Raw genomic sequence first — 14557 nt, 5'->3', positions numbered from 1 at the left:
ATGATGATGAAGCGGAAGAATAAGAAAAAGCAGGAGCAGATCCATCGATCAATAGAACTAAGGGTAATTTTGTCCAAAATGGATGAAATGGTCTAATTTGGTAAGATGGAAGCAAAGCGTGTTAGAGATGTAAATGACCCCTCTTAATTGGGCTAGATTTGTAATTAGCCCTAATAAATAACATGCTAATATTGAAGCTAAATACAATACAACATTGTTGAAGACAACTCATCTACATTGGCTGAAAATTGAAGATAAAAAGACTGCAGGGATCGAAGTAAGGAAAGAATTATTTGCGAAAAAATAATACTCACTGTGTTCTAGGGCTGGGCACAGTTCGGTCCAAGTCGGGGATTCATAAATCTCCAGTATTGGATTGAAATTCGGAGATTAATAAAAGGAAATCTCCAGGATAGAATTGAAAGAATAAATCTCCAGAATTGAATTGCTCCAAAATTTCAGTTCAGTCCAGTTTGGGGATTCGGAGATTCGGTTCTGGTTCAATCCAATATAATTTTTCGGTGATTCGGATAAATATCTAATAGTTTAAGTCCTAAAAAATAAATTAAAAATTTAATTTACAAGATAATAAAATATAAAATTTTATTATCTTACATAACTTGAAATAAATAATATTTTTTTAGGAAGTAAACAACATTTATTAAAAGTTACAGTAGACAACAAGGCTAAAAAAACCCCACAAAATCAAAGTATTAAAAGTTACGGTAGACAACAAGGCTAAAAAAACCCACAAAATCAAAGCTACAAAATAACAAATCCATAAAAACAAACAACCTTTAATTCAAAAAAGACAACGCTTCATTAGCAAAATTGTAACACCCTGATCCAATACCATGTAGATATTGTCCGCTCTGGTCCAATTCCAACACATGGAGCCTCACGGCTTTAAAACGCGTCTGCATGTATTGGATTCACATCTTACTAATAAGCCCCAATCACTCCCTCTCCATTTCCGATGTGGGATTCAGTTCATTTCTGTCCCCATCGCCATCCCTTAGGGGTCCTTGCTCAGGCCTTCTACCCCGGTGCCACCCATTCCGGACCGGGTCGTTACAGGCCCACCAGCTTCCGCTTGGTTCGTCCCCGAACCACACATCGTACGTGGAGAGTCGGCTCTGATACCAATTGTATCACCCTGATCCAATACCATGTAGATATTGTCCGCTCTGGCCCAATTCCAACACATTGGGCCTCACGGCTTTAAAACGCGTCTGCATGTATTGGATTCACATCTTACTAATAAGCCCCAATCACTCCCTCTCCATTTCCGATATGGGATTCAGTTCATTTCTGTCCCCATCGCCATCCCTTAGGGTCGCTCCTTGCTCAGGCCGTCTACCCCGGCGCCACCCATTTCGGACCGGGTCGTTACAAAAATCTCTCTAATCATCATTCCAATTTGTAATTGAATCTTCTTAACACAACAAATTCCTTGTTTTCCAAAGCAAATGCAGTAAAAGCCAAACATCAACCTAAACATATAAAATTTACCATATTAGTGAATCAACAAATGTTAAATTAATTAGCTTTCACTTCAATAAAATTAATCAACACACTAGCAAAAAGTAAAAGGAAAAAAATATGCTTACCAAAATGCATTTGATTCGGTTAAAAAAACCTTAGATATCCAATTGAAATATGGATAAAAGAGATGATGCAATTTCAGGATCAGAACTAATTTCTACAAATTAAATAACATTTATATAGTTAGTATTCACAAACATTTAATTAAAATAAAACTATGAAATATAATTGTTAAGTAAATATTACCTTCTTCAATAAAACATGCGACTGTCACATTTCGTTCTGGTCAGAGATTTGAGTTAACTCATGTTGACGTGTCATCCATGTCATTATTTCGATGCGTTTTAACCACTAAAATCGACAGAGTGGTCTAATTGAGACAAAACTCAAAGTTGAGTGATTTTATTGAGACAAATTGAAATTGAGTGACCATTTTGAGACAATCATGTAAGTTCAGTGACAAATGGTGCATTTAACCCTCAATCTCATCATCAATGTCATCATCCGCTTCATCCAAACTAGAAGAATGTGCTCCAAGATTCACATTTTCTTGCACATTTTGCACTATATACTCATCTAACAATGGAATAATAATCTTTGTAACTTGTGCCACCAACTCATTAGCATCGTTCTCACTATAAAATTCAGTGTACTTAGTCATCAAGTACTTAATTTTATACCTTGGGTCAAAAACCACCGATACAAAAAGCATCACATTCAGTGTGTCAACAGAACCTCAATACTTGTTACTTAATTAAAAGGTTAACAAGAAGTAGAATTGGTTCAGATGGTTAAGGCGATTAACAATGTTCCATTTGGTTAGGTGTTTGATTCTCTATGTCTACATTTCAGGTAAATATTTTTTATTTCATTTTATAAACGGGAATTAATCGGGATAATTTTTATGACTATATAATAACGTTATACCTTATTAATAAATTATAAATTTGTATTATTGTAATTAGTTTACCAAACCTTACAAAATATATAACTATATATTATATAATATTTCTCTTTATATAAAGTTAATGTATGAAATATAAATTTATTATTGCTAAACTTTCGGTTATTTCAGTTCGGTCCAATCCAATCCAATCCAATCCGGTTATCGGTCCGGTTCTGGATAAATTTCGGTCCAGTTCGGTCCAGTTCTTTGACGAAAAGTCAACGGTCCAATCCAGTTCGGTTCTCCAAAAAAAGTCAACGGTCCGATCCAATTCTGGAGTTTTTTCTTCGGATATTCGGTCCGGTCCAGTATCTCCAGGATCCGCGTCCAGCCCTACTGTGTTCTTCCATTTATTCTTTCCTTCATAGTGAGTGTTGGCTCATAAAATAAATTTTATATTTTTCAAGTATTGTAATTTTTATTAATAAATATAAAAACAAATAATAAATAAATGAAAATAAAAAATGAAAAATCATTTGTTCGGCGCTATTGATCTCCAGCTCGCCGAGCTGGACACGAGAAGCCCCAAAGGGACTGCTGATGGCAAGCTCGGTGAGCTAGCCTCCAGTACAAGGAAAAGAAGGAGAAAAGAAAAAAAAAATCCAAAAATAACACTCTTTCTAGCAGCACCAACATCATTTCCATGGACCATTTGAGCCATCTAACGGACGAATTTTTTCACAAGGTCGAGTGTTCCAAAAACTAGACATGCAAGGAATCTGTGATGTGTTTTTAGGCCTAATTCGGGTCCATATGGAGATAGAAATAAGCTTCGGAAATTAGAGTACGTGTATGTCATACCAACGTCACTTCAATTGACCATTCGAGATATCAAACAGAGAAATTTTCCTACGAATGGAGAAATAAGGCTTGGAAGTATAAGGTCCATGCCTAACGGGTTAGTTAAATTGGTTGTTATCTCTACTCTTACTCTAACCAATTTAACTACTCACTTACTCTAACCAACTTAACCACCCACTAGCAACTAAATAAACTGAAATTAAGGGTTAGTGGAGGGAAATTAGGAGTTTATTTATAATTAAACCTACCATTTTCAACTATAAATAGAGTCATCTCCCTCCTCATTTCAACACACAACACAACAACACAAGTCTCTCTTATCACTCTATTGAGTTTTTCTTTTGGCCCTTTCTTGCCTTATTTTTTCGAGTTTCTTCAGCTCAAACTGAGCAATTTCTAGTTTTCTTTCTTTAGTTTGTCTATTTCAAAGTCTGGTTTTCAGTGTTCGTCATTCGAAGTTCATAATTTTTTGTTTTTGTTCTTCTTTTGCACATCCTATCCAGATTTCTTTGTGGCCTTATTTCGGTATTGTATAGTCTGTTTTAGTCCAAATTTTCACTTTACTATCGTTTCTAACATCCTAAATTTGATTCTAGGCTTTCGTTTCGCTCAATTCCATGTCCGAAAACTCATTTTATACACGTTTTGGTATCTCGATTTTCCGTTTCAACTTTCAAAATTCTGTTTGTATTATTTAGTTTTTATGATACCAAGTTAATTTAATCTTGAGTCATCCCTTTTGCTTGAAAATCGTTTAGTTTCTCATCCAATTCCACTTCAAAATCATTCGTTAATCCCGATTCTAAACCTAAAATTCTCTAAACATTCAATTCGCCCACAGTCATCATCAAATCATTACTGAAAGTTCATGCTCAAGACGTTCATATTATTCGATCGTCGTTCAAATCGTACTCACTCTCGTGGAATCTAATCAAGACATGTCAAGCTAGCCATTTATTGGCTTCGAGTTTGTCATTTTAATTTCATTTCAATTCTATTTGTAGCATTTCAATTCCATTATTTCATTGTCGCATTCCAATTGTTGTATCGTTTGTATTTTATTTTAGGCCTAATGCTTCTCCAGCCCCCTTAACTTATCCAAATTGGTCATTTTACCCCCCAACTTATCGAATGTCCTATTGACACCCTTGGCTCCATAAAAGTGGTATTTCTCACCCCCTCAACTTGTCCATTTATCCCCCCAAACTCATAGAATATCCTATTTACCCCCTTAACTCCATAAAAGTGGTATTTCTCACCCCCTCATGTCCATTTACCCCTTCCCCAACTCATAAAATGTCATATTTACCCCCTTAACTCCATAAAAGTGGTATTTTTCACCCCTTACAATCTGTCATCGAGGCCTAAATTGATACATCCTTTAAACGTTAACCTATATTGGTGTTATTTTGTACGTGGAACCTAAATTGATACTTTCCCAAAATCATAAGCCTATTTTGGTACATTATCCCTACATATAATGTCTTTAACTTGTTTATATTAATGTTCTTGTTTTTTTATCAAAAAAAATGTTCTTGTTATTTGTACCTTTTATTCATTCTTTCTCTTTTCAACTTTTTTTGCTAGTTAAATTTTGATTATCTAATTATTGTAATACAATATTATTATAATAAATACATGAAGTATCAATATAATTATCAAATTAAAACAAAATAAAAAGTTGATATCAAAAATATATATTTTCAAATTCATTTGAATAAGTGCTATTAACACTACACCATAGAATGCTTATTGCAACGATGCTGATTCGTTACGTTAGGCACCAAAAATGGTTGCATTATGGCCAATAATGGGCTAAGGCAACGATTTTGGTCCATTTATTTTCGTTGGTTAATTCACGGTTGCTTTTTCTCTCAAAGGTAACGAAAATATTCTCTAATGCAACAATGGCGATGTCGTTGCTTTTTTTCCAGCAAGTGCAACGGTTGAAGGATACAACTAATGGCAACGAAACATGAACCCTAAAGCAACGCGTTTACATTTATTAGTCGTTGCCATTACTAAGATAAGGCAACACTGTTTCAAACTAAAGGCAACGGTTAAATCCAACTGGCAACACTATTTCAGGTCCAAAAGCAACACCTATTGCTATACTATGCAACAATTTTAGTCATTAAAGGCAACAAATATTTTTTAAATCAACAGTTTTTGGTTAGCTAAAGCAACATAATTTTTTAGCAAAAGCAATGGTTTGAAACGTTATGTCAACAATTTTATTTTACAGTTGCAACGATTTTTAAAAAATAAGACAACGATGTTTTGTTTACTAGTGCAACGATGTTTTGTTTGCAAGTGCAACGATGTTTTGTGTGCAGTGCAACGATATTTAAAGTAGAAAGGAACGATGTTTTTAAAATAAAGGCAACAATATTTTGTAACAAAAAGGCAACGATGATATTTATAATCCAAAAGGCAACGCCTGTTCAAATAAACATCCACAAACAATAAAATCCAAAGGTGCCTAAATATCAACATCCAAGTATCATCACAATAGTTCATTCTTCACTTCCTCTCTAATTTCATTCTTCACTTCGTCTCTGATTTCCTCTCTGGTTTCCATTTTGAATTGCTCTTTTGCATCTTTAGACAACGGGCTCTTACTCGTAGAAGTTGAAGATTCCACGCTCCTATAACCTTTTGTTTTCTTCAATGGGGCCTATCCTACTAACTAGATATTCACGACCATGAGATGACAAGCCTCCGAGTATTTCTTCAATCTGCTCAATGTTTTCCCCGGCAGACAACAACTCTTCAATCCTTGGCTGTAGAATTAAAACATGAAAACAAACAAGTATCATGGGAACAAGAAAACAACAAAAAAAATTTGATTTAAATAAAGTGCTGACAGTTAGAGAAGCATCTGAGTTCTTATATGGATTCAATTTCTACCATAAAGAAGATAACCAACAAATATCATGGGCACAAGAAAACAACCAACAAATATCATGGGAACAAGAAAACAACAAAAAAATTCTGATTTAAATAAAGTACAAACAGTTAGAGAAGCATCTCAGTTTTTATATGGATTCAATTTCTACCATAAACTTTAGAAGTTTTTGGTCCTTAAGGCTATCAGGTCTAAAAAAGATATAGTTGTTTACATGCCTCATAAAGTAGCAAATATATGATTTTGCATTACTGATTTGGTGGCTTAAGTAAACAACTTCAAATATTAAAAAGAAAATAAGAAAAAAGAAAAAGAGTTCCAAGTAGTAGTGCTCTCCAATTAATTACTAGACCCACCCATACAGCAAAATCAATATGTACTCTCCAATTAGTTGTTGTTTTTCTACAAATGTGACACTTTGATTTTGACGCATCATGCGTCTCCTTTTATCCTCCTTAAAAAATATTTAGAAAATCTAAAAGAAAGAAATACAAAAATAACTTCCGTAATTTCATGAATTTGCAAAGAAATCTAAATGAAAAATTCAAATTCCACCAAATGAAAAATGATGCTCCTTAATTTCTGGTCTAGTCGATCTTGATGCTGCTCTTTGCCTTTGTACTGCTATTAAAGCTAATGTTTTGGGAATCAACCTTAACGTTCCACTGGACTTAAGCTTGCTGCTCAACCAGTGCAACAAGAATGTTGCCGCCAGATTCCAGTGTCCTTATTAATTAAATACTCTCCATGTCATTTTCTATTTCATTTCCTTCATTTTCTGCTCCTGTCTTTGTTCTTTTGATTTCAAGTCATTAAATGTTTCAATCCTATTTGATGATGCATAATTTTATTTGTTTTGAAGTTCCCTTTGAGTTTCAATAATAAGATTCGTTATAATTTTTTAATGCTAAGAGCTATAATATATCTTTCTGTTTTCACCATAAGATAATGAATGAAAACAAGTTATATTTACAATTTGGGTATGAAGCCATAGAAAAACATCTTGTGGCTCATGAGAGAAAGGAAGTTTTGGGCAGTTATTCATATAGGATACTAATTAAACCTCTCAATTAAATTTCTAATTTGACAAGTTCTACTTTATCACTGATTTTTAAATATATATAAAAAGAGAGGGACAGAAAAATGTACCTGGTTTCTTGATAAGCCAGTCTGTTGAGCTAATAGGTGCTTATATTGCTTGGATACCTGAGAAACACACGAGATAATGATATCAGAGACTTACCCAATATGTGTTGTTGGTTAAACAAAACTAACAATGTAGACTAATGCACACTCATTTTCAAGTTTGCCATTTGGTACTTTTTGCATCGTGAATATTGAATATCCCTCAAATTGTGAGATAAAGAGCAAAAGAATAACATGCTAACTAGTGCAGCAAAAGAATAACATGCTACTAAAACCAAGTTTGTTCTATTTCAGAATTAACAGCTAAAAATTGACCTGATATAGTATACTACTACACTCTATAGGACCTTAGTTGCATTCTCTGCTATTCCAAATACCAATATTTCTATAGGACCATTTAGGTGGTGTTTGGTTAGAAAAGAGAGAATGAATTTTTAGAAAATAAAAATATGGTTTTATGGCAAATGTCGTTCTAAACAACTTTAATTTTTTAATATTTTCATTTTAAAGTTGTTAAGGGTTATTTTGAGACCTTAATTAAAATTTAATCTTCCATAATATTAGAAAGTGTGAAGTTGAGTTTGAAGTTGCTTAGAATAACCTCTTAACTAAAATGTTGAAAAATTAAAATTGGTTAGAATCTTATCAATTGTTAGAATTTTCTGTTTGAAATCTCAACGCTCAAACTGACATTATCCACCTAAAAGTCATTGATTATTCTAATCAGTAATATTTATATGAATTCTAATAGCCAAATCAATTTGATCATCCACTTTTAAATATAGCTTTATCAAAATTTTATGATGAAAATGATAAGCATTTTAAAATTTAAATTTAATAAGTTAGATCTAACAGGTAAATCATCATTCAAAGTGTATGGAACACTACTAGCGAATACCACTGTCATCTTTTTTGTAATAAAAAAGTACATATTAATCTATAAATGGGGGAAACACATAAACTATATATAGAATTGGGCGAAAGATAATATATTACTGTAGATAAGCATGGAAGAGGTAAAGTGAAGTTGGAGTGAGTAGCATTCAAGCTATCTATGTTTTTTATTTTATTTTGAATATTTTGAGTAGCAACAAAATTCCATTTAAAATGCCAATAATAAGGAACTGAAAGATGTCACCACCTCTAGGAGCACACGTCGTGGTTGAGTAACTCCAATAACACCACCTCTAGGAGCACACTGCTTTGAACCAAAGCCTGCTTCTTAAAGGAACTGAAAGATTTCACCAATAATGAAATTAGGACAATCCTTGTACAAACTTGCAAATTGAATCGCACAAAATGTTAATGAAAAGATAACATCAGATAAATCCACCTGAGGAACTTGAGTTGACACACCCAGTTTCTCCACAAATAATAATAATGGGATTGTCATATATTGCTTCCATTATCTCCTGCTCCATCATGACAATTGGAAGTTCCCTCCTCTTCTCTTCCACCTCATTTGGCCTTACAACTTGCACTACTATTGCGCTTTCCAGTATGTGTTTGCAAAGTACAATCTGGTAGATTCTTGGCCTTGCAGAGACCTATAGTTAAACTCTGGTCTGACTTATCCTAATCCATGTAAAACAAAGTATGATCAACAACAAATAACGAAGTACTGAATATGAAATAAGTAAAACCTGTCACTATTTTCTACAAAATCATAGCGCATGGTGACCTGATTCTCCTTTCATGGATTGAAAATAAAACATGTCAAATGCCAAGATTAAAGCAAGACTATAATCAGTTAAGCAAAAAAACAGGCTTTTCATAATCTTTTGGATTAAGAAACTCAATAACACCAATTTTCTACTCTACCAGACCAAAAAGAATTTGAACCATCATCAATTAAACGCAGTGGGAATAAATATCTTAAAAAAACCAAGTATTCTTATAGCTATAGTTTAATACAAATTAATCTTACCTTCTTCAGTATCTTAAAAAAACCCAAGTATTCTTATAGCTATAGTTTAATACAAATTTATCTTACCTTCTTCAAATCGGCTAGGCATCAAATCCACACACCAATGATCCCTAAAGCAATTGATATCCTGGCCCCTTCAACAGCCTGCAGATTTTAAATACGAAGTATGAAGAATTAACTCAAGGCAAGCTACATAAGTTGCTACAAAATTAAAAATGTAAATGAATGTGGGAGATGGAATAAATAGACCATCCAAAAAGAGAGAAAAAAACAAATAAATTGAAACCCTCCAAAAATGGAGGGAATCTAACAGATCTAGCACCACCAAGAAATATTAAGAGTTGAACAACCATAGCTTAAGCAAGCGCTCTTTCTTTCACTCTCCTAACTTCTTCTAAATGTACAAATCTAGAAGTTCTAGACTGCTATATGATTTGACGATACAAACTACACAAGAAGCATCTCAATTCAGAATGGACAGTTGAGAGAAGACTACTTAATAAAGCAGCTGAATGGAGTCAACAAAAGGAAGCCGAACTGAACCAGATGCTGACAAAAATGATGGGTACCAAGCGTAAGATTGCCAAGAAAAAACCTTTTTTTCTCAAGTTAAGTTTGAATATATTTTTTTTAAAGCCCATGGGAAGTTCAATATAAAAAAATTCATATGAAAGAATAATGCCATTGAAAGCATAGCAAGAACAACACCTTTTGTATATACACTTTTGGTTAAAAGGCCTTTCAGAACAACTATTCCAACCAATTTACAGGCAGGCAGCTTCCAAACCCCTATCCTTTCTTTTCAGCATTTCTCTTGAAGCAGTAGCATGGCATGACTTACCTTTTTCACATTGATGTTCTCTCTGTAGTAGCCAAAATGACTTCACTTCTTCGATAGAAATAGACCATGGTTCATGTTCCCAAGAGCTTGGAACTTCTTCTCTTTGGATAAATCATAAGAAGACTCATCATTCTAACGAGCCCTTAATCCGTCATTCTAACGAGCTTGAAAAGAGCTTTCTTCAACTTGGAAGCACAACCCTCGCAGTCAAGGTTGGGAACTCTTGCCTCTACCTTCTGCATAAATGTCAATGTTTTTGTATTAATAAATGTATGATTAATTTAAGATTCAATGCAGAAATAACAGAGTTAGAGACTCACAGACATAGCTGATTTCAATTGAGAAATTTTGGTTGGTTTAGAGAAGAAGAAGAAAACAGAGAGATGGTTTTGAAAAGAGAGCACCAATTCACGCCTAGGCTTGCCTGCCCCTGATATGTATCTGTCTGTCTTTCTCCCTGCCCAATGCTCCTTTTCACGCTCTCTTTAATAATCCTTTTCTATTATAGAACCCCAGATCTTCTAAGCTGACCCCGTGTAATCCATTCATTAACGGAATTTATCTCACAAATGATTACTATAAAAGAAAAAGTTTTTCCATATTATTGAAGTGATTGAATCCCACCACAAGGGTGTACTGGGGCAAGCCTTCCCCTATCAATATTTTGGCAAGAGGCCACTCCTAAAAATAACCACAATTTAGAGGTAAATTAGAGTTCACAATTTCCAGCACAGATTGATTATCAATACTAAAAGAACTCCATTCATAATTAACTATCCTGACTTGTCAACATGATTGACGCTATATATTTTCAATTAAATGGACTACTAATACATTGTAGAGAAAAGCAAATGAAAGCAAATAGGATAACATACAACCTGGTAAGATTATACCATGTTGATTCTTTGAGCTTAAGATATCAACTTCCAGAGGAATTGATATTTGTCGAATTCTCCATGTCCTTTCAACACCTTCAGCCTCAAGGTAGCTTCCAGGAATTGGCAGACGTATGAAGTTTCCAAAAAGAAAAGAAAGAACTTGTATTTCAGCATCCAAAGCTCCCACAAAAATTGAATTGATATATTTTCTAGATTGATAAAAATTAAGCTAAGACCTTCTGTTCCTCAGGAGCCTTCTGAAGTCCTATCAGGCGAGCATAATCGACCCACAACAATGAGCCCAAGTATGTGTTGCCCGTTCGAACAGCAAAACAAATAGCACTAAGCATAAGCTTGTGCTGATGTAATAGAGGTTCCAATATCCGTTGTTCAATGACGCCAGCAAGTATTTGATACCTGAGGTTACTAGAAACTGCTATATAGATACCATAGGCAACACTTGTGGATAAAATAGGCACATTTTCAACTTTACCAGCTGAAGTCTTATCCACAGCCTTCCTTGCATTGATCAATGCATTTGTCACAGCTGTACCAACCAGTGACGAAGCCGGCTTCAGCAAGTAGTTTTGCTCCATTTCGCACAATTGCACCTATGATTAGAAATAAACTATAAGATATAGCAGTTGCAGTAATAATAACATGCCAGGAACTAAGAACAGAAAAACTAACCATCTAACTATTTTGATATTTCAAGTAACATCAATGAAACAAATTAAGAATCACTTTACAACACTTACCCTTTAGAACACTGACACACATATAAATATAGAGTAGACCTTTAACTCCCTGATATTGCTCAACACTTTTCCCTTTCTTAAGTCTTTTAACTCGCTGATATTGCTCATCGGGGCTAAAAGTGGATTCACTCAACGAGTCATGGGAAGCCTCGGGCTGCGGGGTCTCCTCTGTAAACATATTTTGGGGGAACACAGCTGCATTCAGCTTGGCTACCTGTGTCTGCAGGTCTAGCATGAATTGAGCAATCTGCTCGATAGTCAATGTGCTCCAGTGCCTTTGGGATGAACCACTCTCCCCCACTCTAGGCCCCATCATCCATAGGGACCTCAACCTTCTCCTTAGCCAGCTTCTCTGCCCAAGCTTGGGCGCTGCAATCATCCATCAAGTATAGTTGGCCAGTTTCCTTGTCGGTCCAGCAGATATGAAGATTTTCCATCATCCCGAGATTAAACGGTTCCATATGAAGCTCGCCATACAAGGATTCCATGTGCTTCTCTAGTTGGTAAGCACCGACGGTCTTGGCTAGATGAGTTATGAAACTTCCGAACATGATTCCTCCATCTCCATGGACATTATTAGACAGATGCAGCCGAAACCAGAAGGCTACATTCACTCTCACCCCATAATGTGCGCACCATAGCAAAAACAGTTCATTCCTTGACACTAAGCTTGGATTCACTTTTCTCCCCAACATCGAATGCGCAAAATACCTCTGCAAGTACCTTAGGTATGGGACTCTGATGTATCTCGATTTAGAGACACCTGGCTGGAAGAAGGGCTTAGGATCTCACACAATTGCTGCCCAGAAAGCATTCCGATGGAAATTAGGGTGTGTATCGTGCACTGTGCTCCTGCAAGATTCGTCAGTCAATTCCTCCTCCTCTATGAATCCATAGTTAACATTGAACTCATCCAATGTGTCTTCTTTCGTTGTTCCCATCAGTTTATAGATGTAGAGGTCCTTTTTGCCGTCCGACGTTGAAGGTGCTGATAAACTGAATCGACAACTCATAGTATGCGGGATTGAGGCTTTCGGAGGATATTGTCAATCTTTTTCTAGTACCCTTGGTCATTTCTAGTTAGGGTTTGGGGACGAAAGGAAGAGAAAATGCAGAGATGCAGATCAAGGATAAATTCCAATGAGCATATCAATCAGTATGAAATCATAAATGCACAATTATAACAGAGGCCAAATCAACTTTATCTATAAGCAATCTAGGGACATAAAGCACAAATTGAAAGAGAAGCCAAAACTAATAACAGATTCAATACCTATTTGACTGGAATCCGTGAGCCTTCGTTAACTTATCAATGCAATGTTAGGTTAGAAGACCTAAAAGCGATTTTTGGTGAGGACTCTAGCAAATAGGGCACTAAAGATAGATTCTCTAATCAACTGATGAGAAATCGTTTTCCTAACAGATGAGAAACTGAGCAAACCGAGAAGGGTCAGTGAGAGAGTGAAAAAGAGAAAGGAAAATTGCAGGCTGTGAGAGAGAGGCAAAAGGGTTACGCAGTGGGTGAGAGAGAGTGAAAGTAGTCAAATTGAAATTATTGGAGGGAAGTGAAAAGTTGGGAAAAAGTTAAAGGTGGGAATTGAAAATTTAGAGTAAAATTAATGGTGGGAAAATAGAAATATATTTGGTGAAAATTTATGGCGGGAAGTGGAAATCTTATTTTTTACTAAATTTTTAATTAATTGAATCAAATTTTTAATAGGATTTTTATATAAAAATAATCATAATTAGATATAAAATTATAACTAAATCATACTAACAAAATTAATTTTAAATATATCATTTTTTTTCTATATATCACAAATTAATTATAATTTTATACTATAATTTAAAAATTCTAAATCTCAATTCATAAATTTTAACCCTAAAAAGTATCTTAGACCTATAATTGATACATCTTATTTCTTAAAATATATTAAAATTAATAATTTTTTTAGTTTGACATAGTTGTAGATAATTTTTAAACAATGAATTTCTATTTAAATTTCTCATTCTTAAGATATTAATTAATTGCTTCAAAAATAATATATTAATTAAATGGAATACAATTTTTAGTTGTTTTTTATTAATGTTTTTCTATTATTACCTAGAAAATATTATTACATAATAAAAATATTATTACACAACTTTACACTATTTTCAGTCAATAAATGCAATTATTGACAAACTATATATAGAATCCTTAATGAACAAGTATGGAAATTAAAATTTTCAAATTAATTAGGTATATATATTGTATTTTTATTAAATGCAATGGTGTTTTACGTGGAACCTCGTTGCTTTATCTAATTATCAAGTTAAAAAGGCAACGACATGTCGTAAATGTCATATTATTGTTGCCTTAGTTCAAATTAAACAATTAAAAATAAACCAACAAGTCATACATAATCGTTGCATTCGACTCACATAAACATGAGCAATAAAAAAATTTGATAATGCAACGATTTTACGGCAATGATTTCTAAAAATTGGTTGCTATATGCAATCTATGGTGTAGTGTAATTTTGCACTATAAAGGGGTAAGAAATACCACTTTTATGGAGTTAAGTGAGTAAATAGGATCATAAGGGATGAGAAATACCACTTTTATGAAGTTAAGGGGGTAAATAGGACATTCGATGAGTTGAGGATGAGATAAAATGACTAATTTGGACAAGTTAAGGGGGTGGAAAATACCATTTCTATGGAGTTAATGGGGTAAATAGGATATTCGATGAGTTTGATGGGTAAAATAACCAATTTAAACAAGTTAAGGGGGATGGATGAGCATTATGCCTTTATTTTATGAT

General features: G+C 34.1%; 1 long non-coding RNA gene across 7 annotated transcripts; it reads right to left on the bottom strand.

Annotated features, from left to right (window-relative positions):
• Positions 1 to 5683: 5683 nt before the first annotated feature.
• LOC136232151 (uncharacterized) lies at positions 5684 to 13266 on the bottom strand. Of its 7 annotated transcripts, none has more exons than XR_010690332.1 (10): positions 11751 to 13266; positions 11486 to 11603; positions 10993 to 11409; positions 10435 to 10795; positions 9982 to 10350; positions 9340 to 9417; positions 8680 to 8921; positions 8488 to 8577; positions 7350 to 7406; positions 5684 to 6075 (listed from the first exon to the last, which is right to left on the bottom strand). It is a non-coding gene; the product is annotated as an uncharacterized lncRNA (long non-coding RNA). The 7 variants fall into 7 exon arrangements; XR_010690330.1 differs by having other exon boundaries at positions 10993 to 11603; positions 11751 to 12826; positions 13024 to 13266; XR_010690329.1 differs by having other exon boundaries at positions 10993 to 11603.
• Between the last annotated feature and the right edge of the window lie 1291 nt (positions 13267 to 14557).

This window comes from Euphorbia lathyris, chromosome 6 (assembly GCF_963576675.1).
Source record: "Euphorbia lathyris chromosome 6, ddEupLath1.1, whole genome shotgun sequence".
NCBI classification, from domain to species: Eukaryota; Viridiplantae; Streptophyta; class Magnoliopsida; order Malpighiales; family Euphorbiaceae; genus Euphorbia; species Euphorbia lathyris.
The sequence above is the reverse complement of the archived record's forward strand: the minus strand, read 5'-3'. Positions and strand labels throughout refer to the sequence as shown.